Raw genomic sequence first — 21,039 nt, 5'->3', positions numbered from 1 at the left:
TTTTAAAAATACCCCAATAGATCTTGATTTTTGAGGTGTTTAAATTACTAATCAATAACGGTTTTCTATTACCGTCATCTTTCTAAACACAATGACGGTATTTTTTTCTTCCATCGCTGTTTTACTTCATCTTTTTCCATTTTAATTTGTGATAGTGAATGATATGATACACCAACCATGTAGTAATGATGAAAGTTAAAATGTAATTTTCTTGATCATAATCATATGATTACATAAAGTATGAACTTCAATCAAGGAGCTATATTATTCATATAAGATGAATAACATCCAAGATAAATAATATCTTGAAGAAGCATTTTAGAAATGGTTGTATTCTATAAAATAAAAAAAAGTGGGAGCCTGTTCATAATCAAAAGGAGAATCACCCTCATCAAAAGAGATCTTCTTCAAAAGAAATCTAAAAAGGAAATAAAATGAAAGGTTCATATGCTTATCAAGTATGCGATCATATATGATATGACCAAGATACTGCAAAACAAAGTTGCACTTAATACAAGCATATGTTAAGGACAACATTGTAATATCCGAAGATCCAAACCTTGGACAATTGATAAAGCATGTCTTTTGAGTTATAAGAACACAAATACACAAAAGGCAAAATAAATGAAGAGAGATAGTATTAGAGCATTAGAGTGGAAGCATATACTTGAGTGAACTCTAATCGAATCCTAATTCCTATAAAATAGGAATAGACTCTAGAAAGTCATTCTAGATAATCTTGGACGTTGTAACATTAAATGGTTCACGACCAAGAGCTATACATATCTATGTAACAGAAGTTGATATGTTAACATCCTTTTTGGATGAAAAGTAAAACTCCTTTATAGGAGTAGTTCCTACCATGAAAGATCAATACTCTTAAAGAAAGAGAAATTCTCATGTGGCAATAGCTCAAGCCGAGGAACTCAAGTCTCATCAAGAATCCAAAATTCAAAGAACATGTTATATAAATGAGTTGGTAACTCATGACGTCGATCATCTCCAAGTTGCGAAGAAAGTTGATATAGCATAGATCACAAAAGCCTAGAACATACCGACTATGGCTTGATAAGCATCTCAAGTTCAAACACATTGTGTGATTGATTGACTTTACGTGCAAGTGGGAGACTATTAGATATATGCCCTAGAAGCCAATATAAAAATGGAATATTCTAAGGATATAATATAATTAATATAATCAAAGGGGTGTGAATGTTACTCTAAGATACATAATGTACACAAAGTAACAAGTCCATGGATAAAGATTTGAATGGAAAGCAGTCTAAAGAAGTTAGATTCACGCGACCTTTTCATCATAGTAATATCGAATCCTAGTCAAACAAATAATTCTAAAGTTATGAAAATGCAAATTAGTCCTTAGACTTGAGACATCACGGTTGTCTTGTGTGTGGGTTGTTTGTCTTTGAGAGCACCATACAATCGTATCAAAAGGATGTGACTTAAAGGTGTTCATCGGGATACTGATGTGATTAATTGTAAGTGGACAATATCGCTCAAATTAATATAGTGGTAAATAGAGTATCGTTCCAACATGGATCAAGTTAATCTATTAATTACTAGAGTGATTTATTTCTAATTATATTTGAATTAAACGATAAGAGGATTAAGATGACGACAATGTAATTAAGCAAGTAAAATAAATTGAGTTGAAGTAAATAATGTAAAAGATGAAAACAAAGATAATGAAGCACTAGGACACCGATTTCACCTAACTAACCCCACCCAAATCCTTCTAGCTTGTTAATCCTAATTAACTAACATGTTGATAATCGTTTTCCCTTATCTCACCAATACTCTCTTCTGAGTTATATTAGTTGTATTCCATAGCGTCAACCCACTCTATTCTTAGTTGTGGATTTAGATGGCTAAGAACCCATTAAGATTTATGGAAAACATTAAAGACTACACAAACCATAACTTAATCTTCCGGGTCAGCTATGTAATTTATGGTACTTGTTACAAGAAGATTTTTAATAGGAATCGCCTTCCGATCTCAACCCAGTTCTTCCAACCATACAATTAGTGGCCAATTAATTGAAAGCATTAACAACCGTAACAAGCACTCAACATGTATAAATAAATAAAATTAACAATATCAAAAAATTTGAGTATTAAAATAAATTAGTTCATGAATGACTTAGTGAGAAAATCATGATGGTTGATATAGACATGGAAGACACTGAATTCTCCAAGTAGAACACCAAGGTTTCGCAAGCTCTATTCATATTCTCCTTTGGGTGTTTTGGCTATGAGAATGAATGTGTAGAAATTTGATGGTGGAGGATGATTTGATTAATGGCCAAAACTCCCTATTTATAATACTCCTAGAAATCCTACATATCTAAGGTATAATTACAATTGTTATAAAAATAGGATTCCTTCTAATATAGTCTTCTTTATTTCTTCTTCTTTGACTTGGTAAGACTTGAACCATCTTGAACTAGGGCACCTTCTATAGTGCACCAGGTGCACCCATGCACCATTTGTCCTTTATGATGCTCCCAGATTTTTTAAAAAATTGGTTACCGGTTATACAAGTTATCAAGTTTCCACTTTTTGAAAATGCAATTGCATAAGGGTCATGCAATTATGCCCTTCCTGTTTGGCAATTGGCATATGATAGGATAGTGATTTACAGTAGTTTGGATATGAGAGTACCTACCGGTTATACAAGTTATCAAGTTTCCACTTTTTGAAAATGCAATTGCATAAGGGTCATGCAATTATGCCCTTCCTGTTTGGCAATTGGCATATGATAGGATAGTGATTTACAGTAGTTTGGATATGAGAGTACCCTAACATTGTAAGACGATCCTAAAACTTATAAGTTACAAAATTTGGGTAGCGGTTTACAAGTTTTTGAACCATGATTACAACATTAGGGCACCTAATCCATAATGTTGTAAATACTCATTTACAAGGATTAAGGATGCATTTTACAATCAAATGGAACATAACTGTCCAAAACCGAATAAAACAAGACCTTAATATAGTAAAAGTTTGTGTTTACACGTATAAGGACTCAATTTACTTTCCTAATGTCCCTAGTTACCTTAATATTGTACTAGACATCCTTCTCTTTGTAAATTACGATATTACAAGATTAAGGATGGGTTTTACAATGTTCTGGAACATAACTATCCATAAAAGAGTAATACAAGACCTTAGTATTGTAAACATCTGAGTTTACAAGTATAAGGACCCAATTTACCATCTGAATGTTCCCATTTACCCTAATATTGTACTGCATGTCTTTATCTTTGTAAATTTCGATATTACAATATTAAGGATGCATTTTACAATCACATGGAACATAACTGTCCAAAACCGAGTAAAACAAGACCTTAATATAGTAAACATTTGTGTTTACACGTATAAGGACTCAATTTACTTTCCTAATGTCGCTAGTTACCTTAATATTGTACTAGACGTCCTTTTCTTTGTAAATTACGATGTTACAATATTAAGGATGGGTTTTACAATGCTCTAGAACATAACTATCCATAAAAGAGTAATACAAGACCTTAGTATTGTAAACATCCGAGTTTACAAGTATAAGGACCCAATTTACCATATGAATGTTCCCATTTACCCTAATATTGTACTACATGTCTTTATCTTTGTAAATTACAATATTACAAAATTAAGGATGCATTTTACAATCGTATGGAACATAACTGTCCAAAACCGAGTAAAACAAGACCTTAATATAGTAAATGTTTGTGTTTACACGTATAAGGACTCAATTTACTTTCCTAATGTCCCTAGTTACCTTAATATTGTACGAGATGTCCTTCTCTTTGTAAATTACGATATTACAAGATTAAGGATGGGTTTTACAATGTTCTGGAACATAACTATCCATAAAAGAGTAATACAAGACCTTAGTATTGTAAACATCCGAGTTTACAAGTATAAGGACCTAATTTACCATCCGAATGTTCCCATTTACCCTAATATTGTACTACATGTCTTTATCTTTGTAAATTTCGATATTACAAGATTAAAGATGCATTTTACAATCACATGGAACATAACTATCCAAAACCGAGTAAAACAAGACCTTAATATAGTAAACGTTTGTGTTTACACGTATAAGGACTCAATTTACTTTCCTAATGTCCCTAGTTACCTTAATATTGTACTAGACGTCCTTCTCTTTGTAAATTACGATGTTACAAGATTAAGGATGGGTTTTACAATGCTCTAGAACATAACTATCCATAAAAGAGTAATACAAGACCTTAGTATTGTAAACATCCGAGTTTACAAGTATAAGGACCCAATTTACCATCTGAATGTTCCCATTTACCCTAATATTGTACTACATGTCTTTATCTTTGTAAATTACGATATTACAAGATTAAGGATGCATTTTACAATCATATGGAACATAACTGTCCAAAACCGAGTAAAACAAGACCTTAATATAGTAAACATTTGTGTTTACACGTATAAGGACTCAATTTACTTTTCTAATGTCCCTAGTTACCTTAATATTGTACTAGACGTCCTTCTCTTTGTATATTACGATATTACAAGATTAAGGATGGGTTTTACAATGTTCTGGAACATAACTATCCATAAAAGAGTAATACAAGACCTTAGTATTGTAAACATCCGAGTTTACAAGTATAAGGACCCAATTTACCATCCGAATGTTCCCATTTACCCTAATATAGTACTACATGTCTTTATCTTTTAAATTACGATATTACAAAATTAAGGATGCATTTTACAATCATATGGAACATAACTGTCCTAAACAGAGTAATACGATACCTTAATAATGTAAACATTTGTGTTTACACGTATAAGGACCCAATTTACTTTCCTAATGTCCCTAGTTACCTTAATATTGTACTAGATGTCTTTATCCTTGTAAATTACGATATTACAAGATTACGGATGGGTTTTACAATTCTATGGAACACAGCTGTCCAAAACAGAGTAATATGAGACCTTAATATTGTAAACATCCGTGTTTACAAGTATAGGGACCTAATTGAACTTCCGAATGTTCCACTTTACCTTAATATTGTACTACATGTCCTTTTTTTGTAAATTACGATATTACACGATTAAGAATTGATTTTATAATACAATGGAACACAAATGTCCAACAGTGTAATACAAGTCCTTCCTATTGTAATATCGTAAATGGGAAGTGAAATCCTGTGGAAAACGAAGCCAAACGTTAAGAAAATAGGCATGCATGCACGTTTGCAATTTCAAACAGACAGTTTGTCAATTGCATTATACTTGTTCAATTTCGAACTCACTGTTTGTCAATTGCATTATGTTTATTCAATTTCCAACGCATTGTTTGTCAATTGAGTTATTTCCTTTTCCTCCTAGGCGACCCAATCTATCAGTGCCCTTTCCATCTTATGGTCACTTCCTTTCAAATTAACTCATTCAATCCATTCACATACAACAATACACGATCATATTTGACATCATTATATAATACGTTTATGGCATCAAACAAGTTACATAAGCTTTGGGGTTACAAAACTATTTTGAAAGGGAATTGAAATCCTGTGGAAAACCAAGCCAAAAGGGTTGAAAAAAGGCATGCATGCACGTTTGCAATTTCAAACTTACGGTTTGTCAATTGCATTATTTTTGTTCAATTACAAACTAACTGTTTGTCAATTGTATTATTGTTGTTCAATTGCCAACTCACTGTTTGTCAATTGCGTTATGCTTGTTCAATTTCCAACTCACTGTTTGTCAATTGCATTATGCTTGTTCAGCAAATCAAAAACCAATTTACTTCTGCTTAGTTTCTTCCTGTGCTGCATTAATTTCTGCTTAGTTTTTCTGGTTTTCTTTTCATAACATAATTACTTGATTTCATAGAGGGATACTTGATTTCATAGAGGGAAAATTACCCATAGAAATAGCTGGTTTTCTTTGAGCAGATCAATATAGCAAAATGTTATATTGCTGGTCTTTGGTAACTCAAGTGTGGACAAGGATAATAAAGCTATTAATTTTACCTTTGCAATGGCCACTTAAATACGTTTCAGCAACATCAACTCGTTTCCACTGGTGTTTTGTGAACCATGCAAAATGCCCAGCCACCGAGATTTAAGATCTTCTCAATTCATCTCCAGAATCAAGCGATTCACATGTAGGGGAAGAGAGGGAGAGATGAAAGAGAGAGTGCCATTGGTGGGATTGCCTCAGCAGCAATTCAAGATCTTCCCTTCTCCCTTTCTGTCGTTCTGTTTTTCTTTTCTTGTTTTCTTTTTCTTTTTCTATTTTATTTTTATTTTATTCACTTTTACCTACACCAACCCTTTTAATAGGTTACCAGCATTCAATGGTGTGGATTTAACCCTCATCTCCACTTACTCATCCAATGGCTAATATTTTGGGCGCTTGGATACACCACGCCCATTGTAGAATTTTCCTATAAGTTCAATAGGTGTCACATCCTTTGCACGATTGGAATGCAAATGAGAATTCTTTGTTTGTCAATTGCAAAACTAAAATACAAATGGCATTATCTGTTTGTCAATTGCATTGACAAATCACATAATGTATTTACATTCTCAAAATTAAAAAGGCTGCCAATAACATAAAGAAAACAAATCAATAGTTTTTATAATTATTTATATTTCTCATAACCATGAGTTTAATGAAATAACCTACTAAATACACATAATGGGAATGGATAACTTGTCCATCAAAAGCAATACATTAAAACTAAATGCCAAGTATTTCAGGCAAAAAAATAAAACAAACTAAATGCCAAGTACAAGAAGGAAGAAAAAAAAAAACTGAACGACAATCAAGATCTGAAGCCTAAATAACAACAGTAGAAATAGAGCAAAACAATTGAACTACAATCTACTACACTCCCATCTTCAATTCAGCCCATGCCTTACGTCACCAAGCTCATACAAAATTCCTTTATATTGCTACATCACAACCACGTCATGTTGGCAATTGACAAATAGGCGCTATGTAATTGCCATTCTAATTTGTGAAAGCCAATCGTCTGAATGGTAATTGCCAAACGACCTCTGTCATTTCATTTTTCTTATCTTCCATGATTTAAGTACCTAAAAGTAAAAACAACAGAATTTTTGTGCTTTTAACCATTCTAATCGCATATATGAAAAACTAAACAAAATGCCGACAACAATTAAACACATCCTACTCCTAATAAACAATCCAAGAAATCGTATTCTTCCCAGGAATTTGTGTATTTCTTATGCAACCAACTTGACATGACACTCACTCAAACTACTATTCACCCAATTCATAACCAAATAAAACACACACCGCCAACTCATAAGCCACAAAATATATGAATCGTCGAATTATTCTGCCTCTGTGACTCCTTGTACTATCAAATGTTTCAAGAAAAAATACAAATGAGAAGAAAACAAAAAAGGGAATCACAGCATAACTTCACACAAAAATTTGTAGCATTATACGTATCTTGCTAGTGAAGTCCTCACCTTCACGAGTTGAATAAAATGAGATTAGTAAAATGAAGATAGCTACTCCTGCTACAAAATAAGAGGAAATAAATTATATAGCGATATTTTACTATACATTGAACGAACCAGAAAGCAAATCAAAACACTCATGATGAAAAAGGGCTCGCGGGAACCACTGGACAAGGGAAACACAAAGTGCAGATTCATCTCCACGTCTCTATGTTCCCAAACAACTAGCAAGGATAGGACCTCCAACTTTGGGTGATAGCATAAGTCACCAAGACAAAATCAGCCATTTAGCAATTACTAGCATGCTGACTTAATTCTTCAAATATCTATGCAACTAAGCCTACTAGACTGAATCAAATGTTTGTGTATTTCCAGTTGATCACGAAACAACATTGCATGAACATGTTACTTTTTTGACTTTTTTCACTGCAACGTCATTCGTATGCAATCATATTTAAAGAAATGTTAGAACACCCACCAACTACATAGTCTTCAACATCCATACCAAAATTTGAATTGTTCACTGAAAAATCAGAACTAATTCAGATTAGAAACTAAATATATTACTCTACAATTTAGACTAAATTATCTGAAGCACAAAAATAATACATGATAAGAAGTCATAGATCTCATGGGTTGTAATGGACACCAATTTGCTCCATTGTCGTGGAGGACAATAAATGTCTCAATCCTATCTCAAGTTCTAGATCATTATTTTAACATTGAGATCTCAAGTAAACAGAGTACATAAAATTCCAAGTTATCAAACACAATACACACAGTTTACAAAATAGAAACCTGCAATATCTCTTCAAGGTTGAAATGGATGCTCCATCGTCTAGCATCTTCCTTCAAGAACCCAATGCTTTTGGTTTGAACAATATGCAGTCTCAAGGCCATCAATTTAAAGTCTCATATCATTATCAAGAATGAACAACTCTCAAGCTTCCAACCCTCAAATTCAAATAATAAAAAAAGTAAGAAAGTAGCAATGATATCTCTGAGAGGGAGAAAGGGGAGAGAAAAATTCGAAAGAGAAAAAAAAAAGAATTATAATTTCAAAAAATTACCAAATTCCTATATAAATCCAAAATATTACCAAAAATAATAATAATAATAAGGACTTGCGATTCAATACCCAAATCATTAAACCCTAAATTAAAATAGGACATATAAATCATTTTGTTAGAAAGCCTAGACCATAATTCAAAGTTGAAATACTTTCTGCTCTGATGCGAATCATCTAAATTGCACAATTAGAAAGATAGGGAGAAAATTAGAGTTCTTACCTGCCATAGAGAGGTTGAGAGAAAGCCAGCCACGGAGATCCAGATGAGAGTGATACAAAGAAATCATAACTGTGAAAACCTAAAAAAACAAAACAAAGAAAAACCAGCGATGAAGCAGCAGCAACAAGGAAGATACCCAGACCCAAAGCCCTAGAAAGGAGAATGAAATAAAAAAGGAGAAGAAGGAGCATGACCTACCTGAGAGGAGAGGAGATGTGATCGCCGACATCGTCTCGTCGTCACAGAAGGAGGAGAAGAGCAATCGTAGAAGGAATAGAACTCGAAGATAAAGAAATGAGAAACCCAAGCCAAAGTTGACTTGAAATGTCTATGAATGAGAGAGCAAGTACTTTTGTATTTTTTTTTTATTTTACCTACAACAACCAATTTAACCGGTAACCAACAATCAACGCTTTGGATTACACCACATGCCCCAATTACTCATCCAAAGGTCTATAATAAGTGGCGCATCAGTGCGCCAGGTGCACTGTAGAATTTTCCCTTGAACTAGGAATGATTTGGCTTCTTTACTTGATTTGCACAAAATCTTCATCTTCTTGTCCTTTTTAGCACACTTTCTCCTATTTCCACAATTCCTTCACAAATCTCACAAAACCAATTAAAACAACCAATTTAATCCAAGGATATCAACAAATATATAAGTAAATGAGGCATAAAATATAGGGTTATCACATACTAAGCACATGCATAGAGGCATGTGAATGTACAATAAGGAATCTCTACTCTTAGTAAGAAGAGAGAATACTCTAAAGATATGATTCGTTGAATCTTTGGCCAAAGTACATGATGAGAATAGAAATAAGAACGTTTGCAATTACATCCAAAAGAATCATATAACGTAAAGATGTCATGTTAGGGATTTGACATGAGTCCCAACAATACAACATAGAGTATTGTAATAGAGAAGGATCAAATTGCATTGTAATCACAAACTAACTAGGTTCTCTAGATGAATTCTATTTAGCTTGAGTAGCCATGAAATACTGTTAGGTGTCACTCATGGTTTGTGGAAGCTCTCTAAGGACTAATTACAATTAGCCTTCGCCAATAGGGAGAATTGTATAGAGGGATACAATTCACATTCGGTTTAAGAAGTAATCATTCTTACCCACGGCCTCGCTATTTAGAACCAATAAGATCACACATTGAAAAGGTATGGATCGAGAATTGAAAAGAGAATAAATGAATTTGCAGCTTGGTCAAAGTCAAAGTCAAAGGTCAAATTGTTGATCCGACACTTGACACAGTCAACACAAGGTTGACTAGGACCAATGTTTATTAGACAAGATAGTGATTTAATTAGTTAAGTCATCAAATCTATTAAACTAATTAGATTAGCTTTAATGAATTAATTAAAGTTCTGGAACTTTGGTTTTGGTCCTATATGACTTAAATATTTATAAGAATAAACCTTATGGACTTAGGCAAAGTGTGACACATTAAGGGATTAATGTGGTGGACCAAAGTAGTCCAAAAAGGCCAAGAAGAGGGAGGGTACGGCACATGGGGGTTTTTGGGGACACGTGTGACAAAATGTCTCTATATATACATACCCATAACATCAAGCCTCCTTAGGGTTTTGAGTTAGGAAATTAGGAAGAGAGGAAGACATCAAGCCTCCTCCCTAGTCTCCCTTGGCTGGCCACCATAGATAAAAAAAGGCTAGCACCCATTTTCTTCTATTGGTTCCTTATTTTCTCATTCTCATTCTACCTTGGTGAAGATACTTTGGGGAGACATAACCTATTTTGTGCCTATTTGGAGAACAAGGTGAAGAATCAACAACCAATGGACAACTCCCTCTACTTGAATACCATGGATTCAAGATATGCTCCAAAGATAACCTCACTTTCTACCTTTTCTTTAATATGTGATATTGGTTTCAATGGTGCAAACTTTTATAGACCAATAAGATTGGGACCTAAGTAGAGACTAGTATGAATCTCTAGCTACTTTCTTGATTCCACTTTATTTGATTTCATATATGGTATGCATAGGCTAGATGATTGGTTCTCTTATAGCTTTATGGGATTTCATAAATCCCAATTTTCCCTTCAGGCATGCGGTTTGCATATCAAGGAATGTCAAGAATTCAAGGTTCCAAGAAGGCGAGGAGCAAGGAGTTCGGCATGGGGAATCTCTCTTCTACACAAGAGGTCCGGGTTGCCCAAGTTTAGCATTGGGTGGAGCACTTCTGACCTAAGATGCATTGAGGCAAGGGTTTCTTGCCATGATGAAGCTTTTGGGAATTACTAGAACGATTTCCAAGAGGTTTGAAGAGGTTCTAGGGATCAGTGATGTTCCCAAAGAGTTTCAGATGCAGAAAAAGGAAGGAGGAAGCATAAATGACCGGTCGTAAGTTTCGAAAATGACTGATAGCCCAAACCCTAGAGCAATGTCGCAAGGTGCTGGAGTGAATTGGAGTTGCTGTGCAAAGCGACACATCTCATAGCACAAGCTACTGGTTGCCGCGTCTTTTTGTCTCGATGTGTTTTGGATTTTTTACCCGGATTTTGGGTATTTGCTAGCCTATTTGGGCTAGGTTAAGACTTCTATTCCTATTAGGGTTGTACTTAAGTCCTATGAACTATAAATCGGTACTTTAGAGCTAGGTTTTCATAACGTGAGAAAACTAAGGCATTAAATTGGGTTTGAGGCAAAGGGTGAGAGAAAAGAGAGTTAGGGTTTGAGAGAGAGTAAATGGGGTTCTTTATTGTAACAGAAGGGGTTCTTTCTTACTAATGAATTTCACGGGGATCACCAAGAGGACATAGGCACAATGCCGAACCTCTATAAATTTCTTGTGTTCTTTGTGTGCTTGTTTACTTTTTGGTTTGTGTGTGGTAGTTGCGTAGTCCATCAATGATAAGGTCTTGGAGTGTTTTTGCACAATGTTAAGCTCATAATTTCATACATATACATGCCCAATTTACTTACTTCTTTTGCTTAGTTCCTATAATTCTAAATTATTTCCCTCCCTTTGTGTGTTTTGTAGGCCAATAGAGCAAGAGAGCATAATTCATGCAATTCAAGCATGTTAAGGCCTAATTTGGATGAATGGAAGAAGAGCTTAAAAGACAAACTCATTTTGGCTACAGCCCCCTGCCAGTCCAGTTCCGTAGGTCATATTGCAAGCTTTGTTTCAGCAACCTACACAGCTCGGATGAGGCAGCATTCTTCATGAAAGTTGTTCCAATGGGTGTGTACTATAACATATACAAAATTCAGCCCCATTGGATAAATATGGAGTCTGTTACCTAGCAAACACAGAGCCATGCTCAGGATGGATTTTATCAGCGCGCAAAATGAGTTAGCAATTTGTTTTGGCATTAACTTCCTCCTCAGACCTTGGATTGGCCCAAATGACATATGGCTGGAAAGAAGACATTCTGAACTTCAATTTCGAGTGCTTAAAGTCCTAATTTGATTAATAGAAGCCCAAGTTGTAAGCCCTTGAAGTTGCTGGTTATGCTGACCTCAGCATGTGCTGGTTGGATGCTTGGTCATGGTGAGCTAGGTATGAGCTATCATTTCTGGTTGGAAGCTTGGTCATGGTGACATGAAGATGAGCTAGGGCTGCTGGTGGGATCTATTGGTGAAGTGCATCAACCAATTCAGATTTTATAATGCAAGTGTTGTATGCATTAGTGAAGTGCATCAACCAATTCATCTTTTATAATGCAAGTGTTGTATGCATTAGCCATATTGAATTCAGATTTGTCACTCCCCTCTCCCTATAAATACCACATCCATTCCACATTCAAGACACAACAAATCCTGAGATTCACAACCCCCACAATTCACTCCAACCATCCTCAAACACTCTCAAAATCCCAAACACTCCAACAATCACCAAAACAACTCCAGCAAACCTCTCTTCCATTTCCCTACGAATTTCATCTTCCTTAGCCATCACCACTCACTCAAACTCATCCCAAATCACCTCCATATCCTTCATACATCTTTCTAGAAGTGGGGAAGCTCTTGGAGAAGCATTAGAAGTGGAGAAGCACTTGGAGAAGCCTTGGACACCACAAGAACTTCAGAAAAAGGGTTTTTCTACTCTTATTGCATTCATTATGTTTTCTCATTTCTGTTCAAGTCTCTTTTCCATTATGAGTAGCTAAATCCATAACTAGGGCTTCGATGTAACCTAACATGAATATTCTGGGTTTATAAGTTTGGAGTTTCAAGTTTGATTCATGATTCATGTTCTTATTCATTATGCTTATAAGTTAACATGCTTGTTTGAATGATTGATCACCATTAGAACTTGTTTGTTAACTATCTTGGTTTGAATTAAGAGTATACACCATGCTTTAATTCAAATTGAACTATGAATAGGAAGAGTATGTATGGACATTCGACAACAGGGATTAGATACATACTTGGTTGTTTAAAATGTTCTTCTATGCTTAATGGGTTCCTAATGCTTAATTTTAGGTTAGACAACAAATGATCAAATTAGGGAATTAGGAACACAAGGTTAGGACCAAACACCATGGCCTAATCATACTTTAGCTAGAATCAATCTTTGAATCTGAATTAGACTTGTTACTTGAATCTTTATAACCCAGAATTGAATTGTTATGGTGATTCGAATGCCCTAGTCTCAAAATCTGTTTTCCAACTCTTAAAACCACTCTTTGTTACATTTGTTTACTTGTTTTTGTTTGCAATTTCATTTTGCTTCTTTTGTTCAACAATCACAACCACTCTTGTTTTAAATTCTGTTTTAGACATAACCTCCTACTTTCTTGAATTTGGTAATCTAAGTACATAACTAATTTTAACTTCTCAGTCTTCGTGGGTACGACCTCGTACTTGTCTTGCTATACTACTAATTGCCCCGTACAATTGCGAGTTAACATAATATTAACAACAAATTTTGGCGCCGTTGCCGGGGACTGAACGAAAGTTCTTCCCTGGTTATGTGCCCAAGGTTACCCTATTCTTTTTAGTGTTTCTAATTAATCTAATTTTCTGTTTCAGGTAGTTTATGTCTAAAAAGCCATTACTTGAACAAGTGAGGTCTTCGTTCCAACGTTCTAGATCTTTGAACGCAGGACCATCATTGCAACCCAGACGAGTGACCTCTGAAATTCAGAATCGTCTAGAAAGGGAGTTGTCAACTGCAAAAGAGCAAGCTCTTGCTACATTTACAAGTCTTGCTCTCCACACTGAACTTCCTGGTTCTTCACCTTCAAATTCGGAAGCAAGTTCAGACCAAGAAGAAGAAGAAATGATGGCTGCCATTGAGTTCATGGGAGAACTTGATATCCCAACAATTCCAGCATCTCCTTCAAGCATTTCGCTGCCCACTGTAGCTCGAAACTATGAGCTTAAATCTTCTCATCTTAATATGTTGCCTTCCTTTTATGGTTTACCTAATGAAGATCCATTAACTCATATAAAGGATATTTTTAATGTTGTGAGTTCTTTTCCCTTGACAGGTGTGATAGAAGATCAACTTCGAATGAGAGTGTTTCCATACACTTTAAAGGATAAGGCGAAGTATTGGTTGAATTCTTTGAAGCCTGGTTCACTCACTACATGGTCTGCCATTCAAAAGAAGTTCCTGGAAAAATACTTCTCCACGCAAAAGACCGACATGCTTAGGGACAAGATCTTGTTATTTGCACAGCAAGATGATGAATCGTTTTGTGAAGCATGGGAGAAATTCAATGGGTTGCTCAACCAATGTCCTCATCATGGGATTCCATTGAAGCTTCAAATGCGTATGTTTTATAAAGGACTAACCCCTTCAAGTCATAATATAGTCACCAATTTTGCAGGTGGTTCTTTTAAAACCAAAACTCCAGAAGAAACGTACGAACTCTTTGAGGAGATAGCAATGGAGACCCAACATACGGATACAAGAGGTAAACGTGTTATTAGTGGTTCTAATGATGCTTCTAGTGTGCAGATTTCAAAACTGGAACAAAAGCTAGATGCTCTTCTTGCATTAAACTCAAGAAGCCCTCCGAAGGAAGTGTGTAGCATTTGTGAATCTCATGACCATGCTACCACAGCTTGTCCACTTGGGGCTGGATATCCAGAATTTGTGCAAGAGCAAGCTAAGTTGGTAAATTCCTACAACCAAGGTCCAAGAAATGATCCATACTCTCAAAGTTATAATCCAGGTTGGAGGAATCATCCAAACTTTTCATGGAGAAATACCCAGAATCAAGCAAATCCCCCTTCATTCCAAAGGCCACAACAATCATCATCATCATTGGAAGATATAGTGAAGCAGATGGCAATCAACCAATCCAATTTTCAGCAAACTACACAAGCTGCCATCTCCAAATTGGAAGTCCAATTAGGCCAAATAGCTGCTGAAATAACTCAAAGAGTGCCTGGGAAATGGCCAAGCCAAACTGAGATCAATCCAAAGAACCCAGAAGCCAAGGCCATTCATGTGCTCAGATCAGGTAAGATCATTGATAATAAAGATGATTCTAATCTTTCAAATGATGTTGTGATTGTAGAAGATAAAGACGAGGAGACCATGGCTACGGAAGGAGAACAACTCAAAACTTCTCAATCTGCTCCTAAGGCCAAATCAGATTCTCAGAAATCCGATCAATTCCAATTGCATAAAAGGGATGACAAATTTGTGCCACCACATCTTCAAGAAGATAGATACGTGCCACCCGCTCCATATGTTCCACAGATTCCATTTCCAGGCCGTCTTAAGAAAGCAAAGCAAGATAAGGCTTTTAAAGAGATTTATGATATTTTGAGTAAAGTTAATATCAATTTGCCTTTGCTTGATCTTATTGAACAGATTCCTGCATATGGAAAATTCATCAAGGACTTGAAAACTCACAAGCTCAATTTCGCTCCAAATGAAGGAGTAAAGCTCGACCAGAATGTAAGTGCTGTATTGCAAAGGAAGCTTCCACCAAAACTAGATGATCCTAGCAGCTTTGACATTCCCATTAACATTGGAGGCAAGAAGGTTGGAAGAGCCATGTTGGACTTGGGAGCAAGCATCAATGTTTTGCCATATTCAGTTTATCAAGAGCTTGGCTTAGAAGGGATGAAGAAGACTTCAATGCGACTTGAACTAGCTGATCATTCTATAAAATATCCAAAAGGTATTGTAGAAGATATTCTAGTTCAAGTTAATACACTAATTCTCCCTGCTGATTTTGTAGTGATGGACATGGAAGACAATCCAAATGGAGATCGTGTTGATCCCATTCTCCTAGGCAGACCATTCATGGCCACTGCAGACACAATCATCAAAGTGAAAGATAGCACCCTCTCCATGACTGTTTTGGGTGAAACTGTTGAATTTAAAATGCTTAATGCTCTATCTCAACCTTCTATCTCTCTTGATTCTTGCTTTTCAATTGATGTTGTGGATCATGAGGTTTCTTCCAAAATTTTGCAGAGAAAGTCTAATGATGCTCTAGAAGCTGTCTTAACACAAGAAGAGGAAGATCTTTGTGAACCGGAGTTCCAAGAAGTGGTGGCTGCCTTAGAAGTGTTTCCGCCATACCCACCATCCTTTAGGCCACCAATTGAGCCTCTTGGACCATCATCCACGAAATTGGAGCCATCCATTGTCATCCCACCAAAGCTAGAACTTAAACCTCTTCCCAATAATCTTAAATATACATATTTGGGTGCTAACGAAACTCTCCCTGTTATAATTGCTGCAGGTCTCTCCTCACATGAAGAAGAGAGCTTAATTAAAGTTCTAAAAGAGCATAAAACAGCCATTGGGTGGACCATAGCAGACATCAAAGGAATTAGTCCAAGCATGTGCATGCACCGGATTTTAATGGAAGAAGACAGCAAACCCTCCCGTGATGCCCAAAGGAGGCTAAATCCCAACATGAAAGAGGTGGTTAGAGCTGAAGTTTTAAAGCTACTCGATGTAGGAATCATCTACCCAATTTCAGATTCTAAGTGGGTGAGCCCTGTGCAAGTTGTTCCAAAGAAGTCCGGAATCACCGTTGTGAAGAATGAGAAGAATGAGCTAGTTCCTACACGAACTGTCACTGGTTGGAGAGTTTGCATTGATTACAGGAAGTTGAACACATCCACTAGAAAAGATCATTTCCCCTTGCCTTTTATTGATCAAATGCTTGAACGTTTATCTGGCCATGCTTACTATTGTTTTCTTGATGGTTTTTCAGGTTATAATCAAATTCCCATTGCTCCGGAAGACCAAGAGAAAACCACATTCACATGCCCATTTGGTACGTTTGCTTATAGAAGGATGCCATTCGGTTTGTGCAATGCCCCAGCAACTTTCCAAAGATGCATGATGTCAATCTTTTCAGATATGGTGGAACGATTCATTGAGGTATTTATGGATGATTTTTCAGTTTTTGGTTCCTCTTTTGATAATTGTCTTCACCACTTGTCTCTAGTGCTTAAAAGATGCCAAGAAACAAATCTGATTTTGAATTGGGAGAAGTGTCACTTCATGGTGAGACAAGGCATTGTACTAGGCCATGTGATTTCAAGCAAGGGAATCGAAGTGGATAAAGCCAAGATCGACCTCATCTCAAATCTTCCACCCCCTACCTCTGTTAAAGGAATTAGAAGCTTTCTAGGTCATGCTGGATTCTATAGAAGGTTCATCAAAAATTTCTCAAGCATTACAAGGCCATTGTGTAATCTCCTTGCTAAGGATGCTGTTTTTAAGTTTAATGAAGCTTGCATGGAAGCTTTTACTACCTTGAAGAGGGAGCTAACTTCAGCCCCTATTATCATAGCTCCGGATTGGTCTTTACCATTTGAAATAATGTGTGATGCCTCTGACTTTGCTATTGGTGCAGTTTTAGGTCAAAAGAAGAACAAGCTGCCCCATGTGATTCATTATGCTAGCCGGACCTTGAATGATGCTCAAATCAACTACTCCACAACAGAGAAGGAGTTGCTTGCTGTGGTTTTTGCTTTAGAAAAATTTCGTTCTTACCTTGTTGGTTCTAAAGTAATTGTTTATTCTGACCATGCAGCTCTTAGATACTTGCTCACTAAGAAGGATGCCAAACCACGCTTGATTAGATGGATTCTCTTGCTGCAAGAATTCGATTTGGAGATTCGAGATAAGAAGGGATGTGAGAATGTGGTAGCTGATCATTTGAGCAGAATTGTGGTTGAAGAAAAAGGAGCAGCTATGCTACCCTTGAATGAGACTTTCCCTGATGAACAACTATATGCTGCCCAAGTCAAAGAGCCATGGTATGCTGATTTTGTTAATTATCTTGCTTGTGGTGTTCTTAGAAATGATCTAACTTCTCAGGATAAGAAGAAGTTCTTTTCCATGGTGAAACATTATGTCTGGGATGAACCTTTCTTATTCAAGCATTGCCCAGATCAACTCATCAGAAGATGTGTTCCAGAAGAAGAGCAAGAAAGCATACTTAGGCATAGCCACGAATTGGCTTGTGGAGGTCACTTTGGAGCTAAGAAAACAGCACTTAAAATTCTGCAATCTGGTTTCTTTTGGCCCACTCTATTCAAAGATGCGTTTAATTTTTGTGTTAAGTGTGATAGGTGCCAAAGGATGGGGAACTTAAGTCGCAGGAATGAAATGCCATTGAATAACATACTTGTTGTGGAGCTCTTCGATGTGTGGGGTATTGATTTCATGGGACCATTCCCATCTTCCTTTGGTTATACTTACATACTTGTTGCTGTTGATTATGTGTCTAAATGGGTGGAAGCCATAGCCACCAAAACCAATGATTATAAGGTGGTGCTGAAGTTCTTGAAGGATAATATTTTCACAAGGTTTGGTACTCCAAGGGCTGTCATTAGTGATGGAGGCAGCCACTTCTGTAACAAGCCATTCGAAGCACTCATGAAAAAGTACAACATCACCCATCGAGTCTCTACACCATATCATCCGCAAACTTCTGGTCAAGTGGAAATAAGCAATAGAGAAATTAAGCACATCCTGGAGAAGGTGGTGAACAATACAAGGAAAGATTGGGCAGCCAAGCTCAATGATGCATTATGGGCTTATAGGACTGCATATAAGACTCCCATTGGAATGAGCCCTTATCGTCTTGTGTTTGGGAAAGCTTGTCACCTGCCAATGGAGCTTGAACACAATGCTTTTTGGGCCATCAAGAAGTTGAATTTTGATCTAGACAAGGCAGGCCATGCAAGAAAGTTTCAGCTCAATGAATTGGAAGAAATTAGACATGAGTCTTATGAGAATGCAAAGCTTTACAAAGAACGAACCAAGAGTTACCATGACAGAAACATTCAACGGAAAGAGTTCTCCAAAGGTATGTCAGTTCTTTTGTTTAACTCACGTTTGCGTCTCTTTCCAGGAAAATTGAAGTCTAGATGGCAAGGCCCATTCACCGTGGTCAATGTTTCTCCCTATGGAGCTGTGGAGATTCAAAACCCTAAAGATGGCTCGACTTTCAAAGTAAATGGACAACGTTTAAAGCCATTCTATGAGGGAGTTTCAACTGGCATCCAAACTGGCCATGTGGTAGATCAACTTCCCTTCGTACCATCAACTTAGCTGATTGCACAATGTCTTGCCAAGACAGTAACTAAGGCGCTTCTTGGGAGGCAACCCATGTGTTCAAGAAGAAGGTGCTTGGTAGCAATTGACCTAATTGCATCAAGGGGAAGCATTTCAATCCTTTCTCTTTACTTGTTTTGTTTTTATTTTAGTCATTTTAAGTTTCTGTTCCTTTTTATAAATAAATAAATTTAAATAAAAAAAAAAAAAAAAATTTCATATAAGCTAACTTTTGGTAACCCCAGTGAGCACCTCCGTCAATACAGTGTCTAGGAGTTCTTTAGGCGACACCTTCGGTGTCTAAGAAGTTTGGGTTTTAAGCGGGACCATTGTGACCCCTCCAACCTTCCCGGATCCCCTGGCTGTGTTTTCTGAGGCCCTTAACTGGTCATCCGTGAGTTGCTTATATATTCTTTTTTTTTATTTTTATTTTTTTATTTTTCCTAAACCTTCTTCTAAACTTTTCCCTTTATCATTTGTTTGTTCTCAATCATCTTTTGTATGCTTTCACATTGAGGACAATGTTCAATTCAGGTCTGGGGGGAAGGTTTTCAATTTCAATTTTCTTATCCATTTGTGTTTTCAATTTTCGTTCTCTTGTCACTTTTTTTTATTTTTTATTTTTTTTAAAGAATGTCATACAATCAATGCTATGGAGCTGCTATTTGAGGTTTTCATATCAGAATTTCGCACTTCACAAAGCTTTTGCTCTTAGAATTCTGGTGGCTAAAGTACCATGCTCAAATTCTTGAAGGAAAATAGTGGAGACTACCCTAGTGAGCTATATCGAGCCTAATTGCTTTCTTGAGAGGGTTTAAAGTGTTCTATTTCTCATCCATACTTATTTTCTTCAATTCACTCTAATTGATCTCATCATTTCATTTTGATCGAATACTAAGGATGATTCTCTTTTGCAGATATCATATGCTTGCTCTCATTCATGAATGAACTCATTGAAGTGATGCTAGGCTATGTGTGTATAACCATTCTATATGCTTTCTTTTCACCCTACCCATATGTGTGTTCCATTAGCCCTCTTGAAGCCAAACACTCAAAGCCTTTTCTTTTATCACCCTCATCATTTTCCCTACCTTTGTATCTCAATCTGAGATACTTAACCTCTTGTAGCCATACCCTATAACTTAGAAATATACCAAGGTGTGCCAAGATAAAGTTTGATGCAAGGAAGTTGCTGCCGTGTACCTAAATGAAATTTGGTGTGAATCTGTGCAATGAAGTTAATGAAGATGCAGATCAAATCAACGAAGATGAAAGTGTTTCGATTTGATCTAAGTGTGAAAAATAAAGTCCATGCCAGGTGATACCATGAAGTTTGCTGCCATGCCAATCTAAATCAATGATGCCTTGCAGATTAATGAAGCATGCAACCTTGGTATGTTCTTAAGTTATTTGTTTTTCCTTCCAATTCTTCCATTTCCCCTAAACCTTAGCCTTTCATTACAACATTGTGAAAGACCTAGCTGATCTTTGAGGATGTATTCATGGGTGCTGGTAAGTATGTGTGTATCTCTATTCTTAGTATTTAATTCCTTTCATGAGATCTAACCAAATTTGTGCTTCTATTTCATACACTCACTTATGCTTTCTTGAGAGAATTAAAACATAGGTTCTGAGTGATTGAGTGTTATCTGTGAGAATTAGAGTCGAAGCATGTTCTCTATTCAAGGTTTGAGTGTGCTTGCTTTGAAACTGTGTGCCTTTGAGCTAT

At 36.3% G+C, this 21,039-nt stretch overlaps 1 non-coding gene across 1 annotated transcript; it reads right to left on the bottom strand.

Moving 5' to 3' along the window:
* Positions 1–14,411: 14,411 nt before the first annotated feature.
* On the bottom strand, positions 14,412–14,518 carry LOC148294846 (small nucleolar RNA R71). Its single transcript, XR_015835638.1, has one exon. It is a non-coding gene; the product is annotated as a small nucleolar RNA R71 (small nucleolar RNA).
* Positions 14,519–21,039: the final 6,521 nt, after the last annotated feature.

This window comes from Prunus avium, chromosome 4 (genome assembly GCF_965620075.1).
Source record: "Prunus avium chromosome 4, drPruAviu1.hap1.1, whole genome shotgun sequence".
NCBI classification, from domain to species: domain Eukaryota; kingdom Viridiplantae; phylum Streptophyta; class Magnoliopsida; order Rosales; family Rosaceae; genus Prunus; species Prunus avium.
This window is presented reverse-complemented; position numbering and strand designations above follow the sequence as displayed.